A 16183-nucleotide genomic window follows, 5' to 3' on the forward strand; every position below is an offset into this window, starting at 1 on the left:
TAGCGGAGTAGTGCTCGAGGCTGTGGAGCTACAGCAGGGGTGTGCCCCTAGTTGCGGGATAGTCGCCATCAGTGGGCTGACGATGGACGCAGGTATAGCTATGGTCTCCTTAAATTATTTAGGAGTATGCAATAGCTTAGTTAAGGCTTTTAGAGATTATTGAATGATGCATGGGTATTTGCATTGTAGACTTGATGATAGGCTTGGAACCTAGGGTGGGACTACTAGGACTGCCTTAGAAAGGTACGTAAGTACTGACTGAGATTGCCAGCGGATATACATGCTTATATGTTGCATTTATGTGTTTGCATGTTATTATTGTTATGCGGCATGTGCATATCATCTTGTGCCTGTACATCTGTATATCTTTCGAGATGAGCCAGTTAGGGTTGCTCAGCCCTGTTAGGACGTTTGATATCGAGTACCCTTAGGTACTGATACCTCGAGGACTCCATGGTCCGCATCCGGGATTCGGAAATAAGTGGTCGCACACAGTGGTTAGCTACCCCGATGTGACGAGCTTATATCCCAGGCACCAGTTTGAGCAGTTTGTATACAGTTATCCCAGATATGGATACCCGGTCATTTGCATGCATCATATTTGTATGTTTATCCGTGCTTTCGTATTGAGCTTAGAGCTCACGTCCAGTATTTTCTGTGTATCTGGATACCCTGTTCGATGGGGTAGGTATAGGTGCAGGATTGAGCACCAGGAGCCTGGAGTAGCCAGTGACCTTGAAGACAGCAGGATTAGCTGTAGGTTTTATTTAAAGTAATTCGATTGGGTTGTATAAATCGAGTTTGATTAGCTGGTTGTATTCTGCCGGTCTACTTGTATTTAGTCTTCCGCAGCAATTTGATTTAATGCATGCTTAATTATGCTCTTAACTCTGATTAGGTAGTGGATCCGGGTCGGGTCGCTACATTTATGGTATCAGAGCAATGCATGCAAGGGACTTAGGAAATTGATATTAAGACTTCTTGATTATCCTTGTAGGATTGATTGAGGCCCAGCGAAAGAAGATTTGGTTCTTCATTGCCGAGGTTTGCAGCATAAGTCTTTACTATAAGGAATGCAACAGTGATGAGAACACCAGTAGTAGCATATCGATAGATAGACTGACTGCTGTGGACAGTTCATCATTCGATGCATTGGGATGTTGATCGAAGAATATATGGATTCCAGCCAAGGAAGACTGGAAGAGAAGATCGAGTATATCGTGTCAGATACCTCTGAGGGCTTTTTGGAATGAATGGTGTTTAATAATCCATGTGGTTCCAGTCCTCGAATATTCTCCACTCGTAGTTGGAGAGATTGTCAGATAGACCTTTACCAGGGAATGCCTCGAGTGCCTAAAACATGACAGGTTTCGAGAGTGAGGTCTTTAACCTCGTGCAGAACATGGTTTTGCCGGTATGCTTGTATCGATGCTTTTGGTAGGCATACGGAAAATTTCATGTTCAAAAGCATGATTTAGATACAAGAAGAACGCTGATGGTAGATCGTGAGCAGAAGAAGTCGACTGACATGCACTGACGCAGAGCATAGCTGGTTAGCTATCACGTGCCATTTCTCCGGAGTTCTTCGCTGGAGAACAGGTAGAAAGACTTGGACGGAAGTATACTTGTATCGATGCGTGTGTCGATTGGAAGCTTCATGCTCAAGGAGTGAAGACAAGTTCGACGATTTTAAATACTGTATTGATGTATTTGTAAACAGTATTTCAGTTATAATGAATCATCAGAAATTGGTTGTATCAGTTCAAGTTATTGGATGTACATTTTGTTGTATTTTGAATACTGTATGTATTACATGGGATTGTAATAAAGGAAATTGTACATAACTTGAAGTAATGATAAATGTTTTACTTATTCAAAGATTCGTGTTGGATTACAAGTAATGTTACTAAGTTTGGCTTGGAATTAGTTGATTGGTAATCAACTAGGTTAGCTCATGGATTTGGGTAAGCCAGCGGTAACGAATTGAAGTGTGGTTAGTCTAGGTGTTTTCCTAGGATTGACCGATTTAGTCATTTGACTGGGTTAGTGCCATTGATGAGGTGATTCATCTGGGGGCATGGGATTATTGATCTTGTTTTGGAATTTTGAGTTTCGTTCTAGGTGATTTCCGTAGATCAATAGCTTGATTAACCTTCATAGGTTGAGACTTCGTGATGATAGGATTTCATCGGGATACCAAGTCGAGTATATATACCGAGAGTTGTGGACTATGACCATGACTAGACATGATGGAGCGCGACCCTATGCCAATGTTACTCTGGGAGTCTTTCGTACTTTGGAGAATGTCTGGAAGTCTTCGTGCTTCAGGATTGGCGGTGGGAAGGCTACTAGTCTAGTAGTTGTGGTAACAGTCACAACGGGGTATGAATTTTGATTAGTTGCCTTGGTTAGGTATCAGTGGTTTAGATATCGTCTGACTGTCGTCAGAGATATTGGCTGGTTAAGTATCTGTGGTTTAGATATCGTCTGACTGTCGTCAGAGATATTGCTTTGGATTTTGTCATAAGGACCAGTCTTGGAGGGATTTCCTTGACAAGTGCGTACTCTGAGCAGATAGTTTTAGACTATTGGTTACTGCTAGACTAGTGGATCTAGTCGGTGTTTGGATGCTCTGGTGATAGGGGCTAACTAGGAGTTTGGTTTGTGAACTTCCTATAACGTTTGACTCGGGGATTAGTATTTTTTCAGCATTGATGGTTTCCTTCAGTGATATATTATATCCGATGCTAAGGATTGTACATGACGATTTGAGGCGTGAGGATAGCATGATTTCTGCCAGTGTACACTTGGTGGTGATTTCAGGTGGGACACCGTGGCAAGTAACCTCAGTCTCGATTTGTTGCAGTCTTAGCAAGAGCTATAATTATCAGGAGTATGTTCAACGATAGTTGAAATCATTCGGACTTGTATTGCGGCTTGAGTTGAACAAGTCCTTATGATCATCTTGGATGAAGATAGACAGTGGATAGTATGTCTAGACTGGTGCAGGTTTAGCACTAGTGACTACTTGTAACTGTTGTCTGACTCTGTCAAAGATGAGTGATTGAATCAGCTGTGATTCTTTTGATTTCAAGTATTTGGGATCTGCGGACGTGTGGCATTGAGATCATTGATAGTGATCGGCCATGGGATTTTTCATTGATCTGTGATTGTCTGATTAGAATTTGTATCGTCAGGCATAGCAAGAGCTACAGTAGATCAACTTGATTGATCAGAATATTCCAATTGGTACTGATTGGGATATAGTGAATCAAGAAGTGCTGGAATAGTACTTAAGTATGGTATGCTATGATATAGCGATTCAAGTGCATTTAGGAAATTCTTTAGTTGCTAAGGAATCTCCAGGGATGCGGGAATCGAGACTTTTGGATTCTGCGGATCACGAAAGTGGTCATTAGTTTTCTTTTGCGATCGTAGTTGTTGGTAACGTTGCTTTGGCTACCAGTGACGGATTTTGATCTGAACATTGCTTGGTTTTAGCAATGATTTATTCAGTTTGCGGAAAAAGGATTCAGTGATTGTTCCAGGGTTGTCAGTGAACGAATTTTGGAGACTGTTAGTCGGAATGATCAGCTTGGGTGCTTCCAGCAGATTTCTCAAGAGTTGTTCTTGAGCGGTAATTCGACAAGTGCTTTTGGATTTCAATGAGCATTAGCATGATAGCATTAGTTGTTTCATGGGATGAGACAACAGCTGAGACTTGTGTTTCTGAGTCTGGCATGATTGTTGTCACTGATATCCCAGTGCGTTCTGATATGCTGTGTCATTGAAAGGATTTGATAACGTAATTGCCATCCGTATTGATAGATTCTGTGCGGGATCGCGGTGAATCAGTTTGGTTATCCCCGCTAGGGAGCCAAGGGTTTGGTTATCTGGAACAAGATTAACCGGAATCGTTTTCGTTGATACTATCTCTAGTTCTGATATGGAAGTAAACATCTGATTGAGACTACTGCTGAGGATGGTGTGGTCCATCTGGGAGTTTCAGCATGATGTTAGTGAATTTCGAGATGACGACCTCGAAGAATGCTTTTAGACAAGAAATTGTGTATAAGGATCTTATCACAATTGGGGTTAGTAATCTTTGTTTGCTAGTTGTTGTTCCTTGGGAACATTTGTTGGCCAATGGCAGGGTGAGTACTGAAAGTACATACTATGACGCCAGGAATTGTCAGGATTTTGTTGTTATCCATGGCAGGATGACTAATGTAATCGAGTAGATGCTATCTACGATGGCGAGATTCGGATCAAGGTTTATCGCAATTATTCTAAGGATTTCAAATGGTTAGAGTCGCGTGCAGTGGTGCGATTGCTCTGCGAGCGGGTGGCCGGTAGCTGCCATTTCTATTCGCATAAGGTATTGTTTTGGAAAATATAATTTATCCTTCGTGATAAAAAGTAACTCACTCGAGTTCTTGGAAAAAGGATATCTAGGATTTGACCGAGAGTTGAATCTAGGTCGATTGTTTAGGGCTTTTCGATAACATCAAGAGATGAGATGTTACCGTTAGACCAGTGAGATACAATGTGTTGTATCTTGTTCTCTAGTTGGACTGCGATGGAGTTCGTACATATCTATAAATAACTGCTGATTAATTACTATCTTAGCAAGGGTGTCATCGCTAAGATTTGTAGGCAATGTGACTGATTCAATGGGCAATTTGGACCGAAGGTGCCGTGTTGTTGAGGTTATCGATGGATAACTGACTGTAGTCAATAGTGTTACACTATTTTATCAAGGATTGGGTCTGTCGAAGGTTATTCGACCCAATATTTGGAACCGGAACTATTGCTGAATTGGACAAGTGGTTTGGACTATATTCCGAGGTTTACCTTAGATTTCTAGGACAAAATCCTTTTAAGGTGGTGGGAATGTAGTGGCCCGTATCCAAAACTAATGATTAATGAGTAATGAGTAATTAAATCGTATAATCATGTCGGGATTAAGTAAAACATGATTAAGGAAATTCCAGAAGGGTTAACGGATTCCAAAAATGGATCCAGGACACTCGAAAATGGCTTAGAGGGTTTCATGACTCGAGTGGAATCGGAACCACCGATCTAGGATCGGAGCCTCCGATCTTGGCGAGTTCGGAACCACATCGGAAGCAGGGAGATCGGAACGTCCGATCAGGATCGGAGCTTCCGATGGCTGTCGGTGACAAGTGTGTGGTTGCATGTGGACCGAATTGACACGTAGCGAACGGAACTTCCGATCGGGGAACGGAGCTTCCGATCTACACGTTCGAAGCTTCCGATCGAGGAACGGAGCTTCCAATCGATGCCTATAAATATGAGGTCCGAGCTCCTCATTTCTTGCCAATTCCGAGTTCCTCTCCTTCGCCTATTAGCTCTATTTTAGGGCTTTGGGTACTCTTATTTTAGAGTTGGAGTAGAGAATATATTTTAGTATAGTCAGACAGTGTCTGACATAGTAGCAGAGCAGTGCTCGAGAAGCGGAGCAGCGCTCGTGTAGCGGAGTAGTGCTCGAGGCTGTGGAGCTACAGCAGGGGTGTGCCCCTAGTTGCGGGATAGTCGCCATCAGTGGGCTGACGACGGACGCAGGTATAGCTATGGTCTCCTTAAATTATTTAGGAGTATGCAATAGCTTAGTTAAGGATTTTAGAGCTTATTGAATGATGCATGGGTATTTGCATTGTAGACTTGATGATAGGCTTGGAACCTAGGGTGGGACTACTAGGACTGCCTTAGAAAGGTACGTAAGTACTGACTGAGATTGTCAGCGGATATACATGCTTATATGTTTCATTTATGTGTTTGCATGTTATTATTGTTATGCGGCATGTGCATATCATCTTGTGCCTGTACATCTGTATATCTTTTGAGATGAGCCAGTTAGGGTTGCTCAGCCCTGTTAGGATGTTTGATATCGAGTACCCTTAGGTACTGATACCGCGAGGACTCCATGGTCCGTGTCCGAGATTCGGAAATGAGTGGTCGCACACAGTGGTTAGCTACCCCGATGTGACGAGCTTATATCCCATGCGCCAGTTTGAGCAGTTTGTATACAGTTATCCCAGATATGGATACCCGGTCATTTGCATGCATTATATTTGTATGTTTATCCGTGCTTTTGTATTGAGCTTAGAGCTCACGTCCAGTATTTTCTGTGTATCTGGATACCCTATTCGATGGGGCAGGTATAGGTGCAGGATTGAGCACTAGGAGCCTGGAGTAGCCAGTGACCTTGAAGACAGCAGGATTAGCTGTAGGTTTTATTTAAAGTAATTCGATTGAGTTGTATAAATCGAGTTTGATTAGTCGGTTGTATTCTGCCGGTCTACTTGTATTTAGTCTTTCGCAGCAATTTGATTTAATGCATGCTTAATTATGCTCTTAACTCTGATTAGGTAGTGGATCCGGGTCGGGTCGCTACACAACATATCTATTCCCATAATGCAATCAAAGTCGTCCATCGCCAGGACCATGAGATTCGCTAACAGAATGTTTCCTTCGAACTCTAAAGGGTAACCCATCACTTGACGCTTAGCCAAAGCAGATTGGCCCGTCGGAGTAGAAACAGACATCACTAGGTCTAGTGCAATGCATGGTAATTTATGCCTCTTAACAAAACGTGCAGAAATGAAGGAATGAGATGCACCAGTGTCAATAAATACAAGAGCAGGTATACCATAAAGCAAAAATGTACCTGCGATGACTTTCTCATTCTCCTCCACTGCCTGATCATGTCTCAAGGCAAACACCTGGCCAGAAGCTCGTGGCCTCAAATGAGAACTCCCAGCAGGCTGTCCCTGCGACCTCTGCTAAACGGTGGCCTGAGAACCAGATCCTGAACCTGAACCAGAACCACCTCCCCCAGATAGTGGACAATCCCTCCGGATGTGACCCACCTCGCTGCATCGAAAACAAGCTCCAGAAGCTCTACGAAACTTATCGGATGGATGGTTCTTCCCACAGTGATCACACTTGTCCTTCCTACCGAAACGGACAACACCAACAGAGCCAGAGGAAGAAGAAGTAGATCCAGACTTCTTAAAATATTGGGCACGGGGACCCAAAGAACTCGCAGGTTTCGACTGAGAGAAAGACCTATTCTGTCGAATGCTGTCCTCCGACTGGTGACAACGGCTCACCAAACCCTCGTAGGACATGTCGTTACCAACCACCACATGGTCATGGATCTCAGGGTTAAGGCCCTAAAGGAACAGATTATAATTCATCTCGGAGCTATCTGCAACGAGACGTGAGCATGCAATTACGAGAGTATGAGTATAAATGCATGTAAAGTGAACTCCCTATAAACTCGAGGTCAAGGATCAGATAACAGAGACAGATCGGGCCCTGGTATGTAGCACGATGTGCCGTCGCTTCAGGAGGTGGCTCCCATACCATAATATCAGTTGATATGCCGGACCCAAATCGATGGAAGTCCAACCACTAACAGGATAGGAAAAAACCCTACTAACAGACATCTCGAAGAAGATAGCTCAGTATGCAAATGAATGCAGCATAAATCAATGACATATAAACCATGCAATCACATAATACATGCATACTTAGTCAGGATATCTCGAACAGTACTTCCGTACCTCAAATACTAGGCAAGTGCTATCAGCCCTAGGTCCACGCCTATAATCCGCGCTACACTGCCAAATGATACTACTATCATCATTGCACTCTAAAAGCCTTAACTAAGCTAAAGCATACTCCTAAATATTTTTAGGAAGCAAAAGCTATACCTTCGTCCGTCGTTATCCCTTTGATGTCGATGCCTCCAGAACTTGGGCACAACTCCGCTACGACTATCGAACGCCTCGACAACTCCCGGGTTGAGCCTAGGAAGGCTGGAACAACTCGAATACAACTAGAGTAGAGAGGAAATCCGGAATTGGCAAATGAAAATGAATTCTCGTCCTTCTATTTATAGACAACGATCGGAGCCTTCGATCCTCGATCGAAACGTCCAAACCTCGATTGAAACGTCCGATCCTGCCATCGGAGTTTCAGAAGATCCTGATCTACCACGTGTCAAAATATCACTTGTTGACTTCGGATAGGGGTGATCGGAGCTTCCGATCCAACCACACGTCATGCCTGACGTAATACCATCGGGGCTTCCGATCCTGCATCGGAGCTTCCGATCCTGTTCGGAGCTTTCGAACTCACCTTCGGAGCTTCCGACCTCTTCCCAAGTAATAATGATTAATTCCTTAATTACTGATTTTGGGTACGGGCTACTACATAATTTATATATGATTTTAATTGTTAATTATTTTTTTTGAGCATATTTATGCCTGGGTTTTGTTGTTTTTGTGTTTGTAGGAGATTATTGAATTTGTTTTGAAAAGAGAAGAAAAATAAGAAGTTGTGGAAAGAAAAGAATAAAATGGAGACAAGAGGAATTAAAGAAGAATAAAGGAAAGAAAAGAAAAGAACGATCAGACAAGAAGAGAAAAGGATTTGGCTTTCTTAATGGGCTTTGTTGTTAGCGCTAAAATTTAGCGCTAAAGAAGAGAAGATGAAGTGCTAACGCACTGTGAAGATTTGAGATTCAACGAAACTAAGGCGCGCCCGCGCCTGATGGAGGAGTGCCCGCCCCGATCGTGATTTAGTGTTTAATTATTTCGGGAAATTATTTTCATGGGCTTTTGAGTGGGATTTTTCCATGCCATATAAAAGGGAATTTATGTCTGATCGTAAAGGAGGAGCCGCCACAACTCATACACGGACACATATCAGAGAGAACAGAGCTTGATCGTGAGATTTTGGAGAAGAATTCTGGAGCTTTAATTGAAGAACAAAAACGGAGCTCGATCGACTGGACACAAAGTTGACGACGGTTTTCTTTATATTTTATTTATTTAATTCTGAATTCATGTTTGGATTTTTGAACATGTTTTGTTTTATTCAGAATTTTATTATGAAATAATTTTTTAGAGTCTAGAGGTCGGATGAAACCTGGTGTAGACACTTTCATGAATTTTTGATTTTATTGAATTGAGTTTCTTCTAGATTAATTGTTTTTTTCTAGAATTGATTGTCTTTTCAATTATCTAATCAATAATTGATTTGTTATATTTATTTGAAATCTGGCACTCGGGGGGGGGAGATTCTGAATAGGACCATTAGAAATTACACTGTTAATTATTTATATAGCTCGGGAGAGTGTATAATTTTAACAGAGCTTTTAAAAAGAACATTATTTTGTGATAGATCACTGCGATAAATTCTTAATAGGGATATTGGAATTGAATTGTAGTTGATAAAAATTATTTGTTGCTCGGGAGAGGGAAATAATAAACTTAAGTGTTCTTGGTTATTAATTGACTAGAATTCATGAGGATTAATTAATAAGGATTGATTGTTGTTGAAACCAGGTGAAATCTGAACCTCTAGACCATTTTCTCTAATTGATATTTATCTGAAAGATGTGTGCGTGCTATAAAATCATCTGCTTATTTTTATTTTTCTGCAAAATTCTGAGTTATCAATTTTCTAGATAAAGTTTGGACTATTTTAATTACAAGCACTAAATATTTTCATTTTAATCCATGTGGGATCGATATCTGATTTTATCACTATATTAAAACTTGACACTCGTACACTTGCGAGCAATTTTCACAAGAAGTTTTTGGCGCCGTTGCCGGGGAGTAAATTTTGATTATTTTTTAGTCTTGTTACCAATTAGTCTAGATTTTAATTTAGAGTTTTTTTAAATTTTTATGTTACTAATTAATTTCTTCTTATTTTTAATTGCAGTCTATGCGATGACCTCAAAGTGCAAATTCTCTACTCTTTGCTCCGGAGATCGAGCGCACTGCACGTGCTTTAAGAAGAATTAGAAGAGAAAAATTAAGGAACATGGCTGAAGAAGAAGCACAAGAAGCTCCTCTGGTGCCAATCAGATATCACTTCAGGCCGATGATCCAGGCTCACTATTATGGAATCGCTCGAGGAACTATCAACGCCAATAATTTTGAGCTAAAACCTGCGTTGATCAACATGGTTCAACAGAACCAGTTTAATGTGAGCGCCACTGCTGATCCTCACCTACACCTACGTACCTTCTTGGAGATAATCGATACGGTAAAAATTAATGGTGTGTCTGAGGATATTATTCATTTACGCTTGTTTCCTTTTTCTCTCAGGGATCAAGCAAGGAGTTGGTTGCAATCACTACTGCTAGGAAGCATCACTACTTGGGAGGGGATGGCGGAAAAATTTCTTGCAAAGTACTTTTCACCTGCCAAGTCCACCCAGTTGAAGATAGAGATCAGTACCTTCCGGCAAATGGACACTGAACAACTATACGAGGCGTGGGAAAGGTATAAAGAATTATTAAGACGTTGTCCTAACCACAATTTTGAATATTGGGAACAGATCGAGTGGTTTTACAACGTACTGAATGCGCCTACAAGGATGAACGTGGATTTTACTTCTGGAGGTACTATTTTTGCAAAGGACCCCGCTCAAGCCTATGATATGCTGGAACAGATGACGATCAACAGTTTTCAATGGCCATCTGATCTTACGGGAGTCAAGAAGCAAGCTGGAGTGTATGCAGTGGATCCTCTCACATCCATCACTGCTCAATTATCTGCACTGACTACACAGGTAGCTTCTTTGAATAAGGTGAATGTTGCAGATTAAACTGGATTTGAAGGATCACATGCCCAGAGGAAGTCAATTATATCAATCCTAATGGCTACTGAGGTTATGAAACTTACAGAGGTAATCCGGTTCCTAATGCTTATCACCCTAGTTTGCGGAATAATGAAAATTTTTCATATGCTAATAATACTAATAAGGGTGATGGTAAGTTTTCTTTGGAGGATGTTGTTAGTACCTTTGTGCAGGAATCAGGTAAGAGGATGGCGAGAACTGAGTCTCGTCTTGATAGCTTGGAGACGCACATGGCCAACATGGGTGCTGTACTTCAATCCATGGAAACTAGCATAGAGCAGTTGGCGAACGCACTGAAGGATAATAATAGAGGCCAGTTTCCGAGCAACACTGAGGTAAATCCCAAGGAGCAGTGCAATGCCATCGAGTTGAGGAGTGGCAAAGAAGTTGGAGTCCAAATCCCTATTTTTGCGGAGAAGAAATTTGAGGAAAAAGTTGAGGAGAAAGAGAAGGAGCCTGAACTTGAATCGAAACCGATGTACAAGCCTCCACTCCCCTACCTACAAAGGTTCAAGAAAAAGGCGTTGGATGAGCAGTTTTTCAAGTTCTTGGAGATTTTTAAGAAAATTCACATCAACATCCCCTTTGCTGAAGCTTTGGAGCAAATGCCGAATTATGTGAAGTTCATCAAGGAGGTGATGTTCAAGAAGAGGAGGCTGCTAGAGAATGAGGCGGTGAATTTAACGGAAGATTGCAGTGCAGTGCTACAAAAGAAGATGCCACAGAAACTTAAGGATCCAGGAAGTTTTACTATTCCTAGCACTATTGGTTAATCTTATTTTAATAATGCACTTTGCGATCTAGGAGTTAGCATTAATTTAATGCCTTTGTCTGTTTTCAGGAGCTTAGGGCTTGGTGAGGTGAAGCCCACAATGATCGCATTGCAGTTGGCTGATAGATCGATTACATATCCGCTTGGAATTATTGAAGATGTTCTAGTAAAAATATATAAATTTATTTTTCCTGCGGATTTTGTTGTGATAGATATGGTAGAGGATACAAATATGCCACTGATATTGGGGAGACCACTCCTGGCCACTGCGGATACCAAGATCGAAGTCAACAAGGGTGAATTATCTATGGGTGTGGAAGGCGATAGAGTGATTTTTCACTTATTCATGAAGACGCCTAATCCACCCATCGAAGAATTGTGCTTAATTTAACCGGTTGTGAAGTTGGAGAGTTGTCCAAGAGCTGATTTTGAGGTTGAATCAAAAAGTAAAGCGCCAAGTTCATCAACAAAGAAAGCCACGAAGAACAAGAAAGCAAAATTTAAAAGGCGGTTCGTGGAATTTATTTGGCGAGTAAAAGAGAAAGGGAAGATCTAACACCGGTGAAATTCGGGCTGACGACTTAAAACCAAGCGCTACTTGGGAGGCAACCCAAACATTTTCTTTTAGTTTATTTTATTTGTTTTTATTTTCAGTTTATTTAATTTTTTTTATTTATATGTTTTTAAGTTTTTTTTTTTCAATTTTTGAGCTTAATTTTTCTTAATTTTCAAAAATTTTTCAGGCTCTATAAATCTCAATTCGAGGAGATGGTGCGCCTGCCCCATTAATCTGAGCGTCCGCGCCATACCCTGAAGAAATTTGCGAGCAATAGGCGCGCCCGCGCCACTCCATTAGAGCGACCGCGCCTCCCCTTTTCTTCACTGGTACACGAACAGTGCTACACCTTGCGCTATCGCGCAATCCAAGGGTGCAGACTTAAGCGCTATCGCGCATCACTACCTTGCACTAACAAGCAACACCATCAGCAAGGCTACCTAGCGCTATCGCGCTCCCAACCAACTCCCCATTAGCACACCCTGATGCACTAACGCGCATCCTTATAGCGCTACACATAGCGCTAACGCGCTATAGAAGGGAGCAGCTTCATTGCGCTAACGCGCTCCTCCACCTTGTGCAAGTGCACTTCGAGCGGCTTGCGATCTTGCTTGCTTTGATTTTTCTTTTGTGTGTTATGGTGTGCATGTATTATTTTTCAGGATAATTTGGATGTTCATGTGGTGCTTTTCAACCATTTGAACCATGGCATAGCGACTACAAATTATTTTCTTGGATCTCGTAATGAAGTTGATAACATCGAGTACTGATGCTCGGTGTCGAAGGTATGAGTCCCTTGTTTTTTTTATTTATTTTTAACCATTAGGGACAATGATTACACTAAGTTTGGGGGGGTGAATCAGTGTCTGATCTTGTTGTTTAGTTGAATTAGTTGGTTGGTTGATAGTTGAGTAGTTGAGTTTTACTGTGTGCTTCATAGATAAAAAAATTTTTGTTGAATTTATTTGTTGTGTTAGTTTAGTTGAGTTGAAAAAAAGTCAAGAAATAAATGGATTCATGGCTGATGAAATTTTTTTTTTTCTATAACTGAAATCCATGATTGTCTACCTATCTGACAAATATTTTTTAGTAAATGGAACCAATTAGATGAACAATTTCCTATATACTCTGTGATTAATGCTTGAATCTGATTTTTGAGACATACAGACATAGATATGATTGAGGCATTGTTTGAATTTCTGGGCCTAATTTTCATTGAATTATTTTATCTTTAGTTGCCTATTTGAGCCTGCACGTATATTAGTATTTTGAGGTATAGGCAAATCTGAAAAATTGTTGTTGAAAATCATCGTTTACTGTTGATGATTATTTTTTTTTTTGCATTGATTGAGATTTGTATGAATTAATTGTGGATTGATACTTGTCTAGAACTAGTTCGGACACTCTTCAAGGCGAAATATGGGCAGAAAACTGTGATTAGAAATGATTTAGGTAATTTTTCTGAATTCGTTTGAGCCTTTCAAGCTACCCTATTAATGCATGTTATCCTTAGTACCTTGTTTGAGCCTTATTGAAAATCGAATGACATGCATGTAAATGTGTGATTAAACCCTCATTCGTCATTGTTTCAAAGTCCTACATTGACTATCTGAATAGTCTATACACTAATTCCTACCTTTAAGGGAGTAATTTGAATGATAAAATATTTTATGCTCCTAGTTATATTTGTGAAAAATGAAATGGTGTGGTGGATGAATTGAAAAGAGGTAGTAGTAGAAAAAAAAAATAGTTGAAAAAGTTGTGAAAAGAAAAAAAATGTGAAAGAAGTTGTGAGAAGTTGAAAAATCAATGAAGTGAAGAAAGAAGAGTGTGAAATTGTGAATGAAAAAGGGAGTTGAAAGTAGAGCATAAATAGAAATTACTCCTTATTTTTGAATTCTTATCCTTTGTTTGTAGCCATGAGCCGGGCCTTACATTATAAGCTAATTAAGTCCTATTGACCGAGTCTCAGTTGCCCAATATACTAGTGTAGAAGAGTTGCGAGAATTTAGCCTATGGACTGTTGATTGATACTTTTAATGATTATGAATTTTGATTAAAACACGCACACACTATTATTCTTTGAATTAACCTGATTGTGAGTGTTTTTGATTTCATATCCTTAATTTTGATCCTATGCTACCTTGAAAAGTCCTCAAGATCTATGAATGTGTGAATTGAATTTGGATAAGGGTGTTTTGAAACGTGAGTTGCGGAGATTGTGAGTTTATGAAGTTATTTTGTTATGACTGAAACTTTCAAGTGAGTGTTAGTAGGTTGGATGAGATTGAATATGAATTTTAGAAATCATTGTTGAGGTCATTGCTGTAACACCCGGTATTTTTAATTACATAAATCCGCCTGCATAATTAGGATATTTAATTATTTAAATTTATGATTTATGGGTTAAATAATTTTGTGAATTATTTATGCATGATTTAATTTATTTTTAAGCATTTAACCCATAATTAGTGATTTATGATTTTCCCTAAATTATTATTTCGAGTTTATTTTATATTATCAGATTTCTAAAGGTTTATTTAAGAGTTAACTTGTATTTTAATTATCTTAAAAACCTTTTTATTTTATTATTTAACCTATATCTTAATTAATACAAAATTAAGCCTAATCAACCCTAAGATCCAATCTCCAAGAAGACTCCATAGCCGATCCTCTTCAAAGTTTTAAGGTTTCTCGTCGCCCGTCGTCCCGGAAACGTCCTACGTGCGTGCTAAATTGATTTCTACGGTGAAAGGCATGTTTTATTTCATCTTTATTTCACCATATCAGTGTTATATGTGCATGTTTTGTATGCATCAAGATCCTTAAGAACTTTTCAGAAAATGGCATGAGTTTGTTGAGTACCTCACGTTTTTTTTTTCATTCGGGTTAGTGAGTTCGGGTCCGAGTTTGGTGGGCCGGGCTCGAGTATTTTATTTTTAAAGTATTTTACAAATTTATGTGTTTTTGAGTCAAATAAATTGAAATAAAATTATTTGGACTCCCAAATAATTTTATTTGGACTTTTAAAATTTTAATTAAGTTAGTCCATTTATTTTATGGGCTTTTGGGCCCATAAAAGTTAATGGGCCAGTCTTTGGGTTTTTGGGCCCATTGGGCCAGTTTAAGTGTTATTGGGCTTAGTGTAATTTTAATGGGCTTTATTAATTTAATTGGGCTTAGAATAATTATTTGGGCTTAAAGTTTAAGATATTGGGCTTAAGTATGTTAATGGACCAGTTTTAAGTTAATGGGCTTGTGTGTAGGGCCAGCAGTCCAGGACCATCCATGAGAAATTGCATGTGTCCTGAATATATATTTAATTATTTATATGCATTTAAGTTATTTAATATTTATATGTTAGTAAGAAAATTAAATTAAATATATATGATGGACACACATTTTATTCAAGTACATGCATTCATGAAATAATATTTTATGCATGATTTAATGTTTAAGTTGAGCAATAAAAATATTTTATGTTGGAAGTTGAAGTAGTGTGACAATTTAAGGGATTCGTCCCATATGATTGAAGGGCAGTTTACTGCCAATTTAAGAGGTGATTCGTCACCGGCCACGTACGTAGGTTTCCACGCTGATCAGTATTTAATGTATGATTTAAGGTTACACTACGGATACAACCATGCTATGTTAGAAAATAAATTGCTCAATATGGTTATGTATTATGTTATGTATTATGTTTATTTAAGTAAGTTATGTTATGTAAATTTTTAAGCATGCTCATTCATGTATATGTATGTATTAGTATTAAATTGGTTTAAATTATTTTAAACCCTTGTTATGTTAGCATGTTGGGCCTCTAGGCTCACTACACTGGTATGGTGCAGGTGAGTACGTTGAGGATGACATTGTACCCACCGGAGGCGAGGACGTATGAGCATGCATGCAGTGGCCCCGTGACCGTGAAATATTCTGAGTCGCTATGCATGTTATTGTTTTTGTCAGCATGATACATTTTTATTATTTTCAGTGATTGAGGGTCTAGAATATTTATTTATTATAGAGTTAGGGTCGTTTCAATTGCTCCATAATATTTCTTGACTTGTCTTGTTGATTTTCGATGATTTGATTTTTGGAAGATATTATTTTTAATAGTTTTGCTCGGGACTAGAAAAAGTCTAAGATTGAGGGTATTTGATAAGTGTATT

This window comes from Henckelia pumila, chromosome 3 (genome assembly GCF_033568475.1).
Source record: "Henckelia pumila isolate YLH828 chromosome 3, ASM3356847v2, whole genome shotgun sequence".
Taxonomy (NCBI): Eukaryota; Viridiplantae; Streptophyta; class Magnoliopsida; order Lamiales; family Gesneriaceae; genus Henckelia; species Henckelia pumila.